The sequence below is a fragment of the Trachymyrmex cornetzi genome, unplaced genomic scaffold (genome assembly GCF_001594075.2).
Source record: "Trachymyrmex cornetzi isolate Tcor2-1 unplaced genomic scaffold, Tcor1.1 scaffold482, whole genome shotgun sequence".
In the NCBI taxonomy this organism is placed as follows: Eukaryota; Metazoa; Arthropoda; class Insecta; order Hymenoptera; family Formicidae; genus Trachymyrmex; species Trachymyrmex cornetzi.
This window is the reverse complement of record NW_017299641.1, coordinates 29,312-29,987: the sequence shown is the minus strand read 5'-3', so window position 1 is coordinate 29,987 and position 676 is coordinate 29,312.

Genomic DNA, 676 nt, shown 5'->3' with positions numbered 1-676 from the left:
AGTATACCTTTAGAATGAGAACATCGGTAAAGCTGTACACTCATTGGATATCGCGTGTCGCGCGCGACGAACATCGCGCTGGTGTGCCGGAGGCATTAGTACGGTGAGCGTACTGCGTACTATGCGTGCCGATACCGTATCTGTCAGGTACGTGCGTACCTAAAGGGTACAGTACCGGTACACCGTACTTTTAGTATGCCGTACCGATAATGTTTGCCTTAGGTATGCATGTTATTAAAATTAATTAATTTTATAGTTTTATTGCTAAAATGAGTATTATTAAGTAATACTCGGAAATGGCGGCCATGCAACGACATTCTCCCCTCCAACGCCAATCCATGGACCTTGTCCTAAGTGACCCAACAGATAAAAATCTAGAGAATTTAGATTGTGGTATCGTGGAAGCCATCTAGTTATTAATAATAGTGGATTTGCTAACATACGTTCATATGAACTCTTTTTCATGTTTTGATGTAAGGAATCGGCTATGATGAAGTTTGTATCCCAAATAGTTGATTAAACTGAAACATTTATCCATTAATAATGATATATTATAAAACTTGTTCTTGATTTTTTAAATATTTATAGCGTTTTCGGCCCGATCGGGTTTGCACCAACCTGGGTTGGATTAATCTTTCCTATTGGTTGATGTCACACGCTCTACCAATAGGAGAGC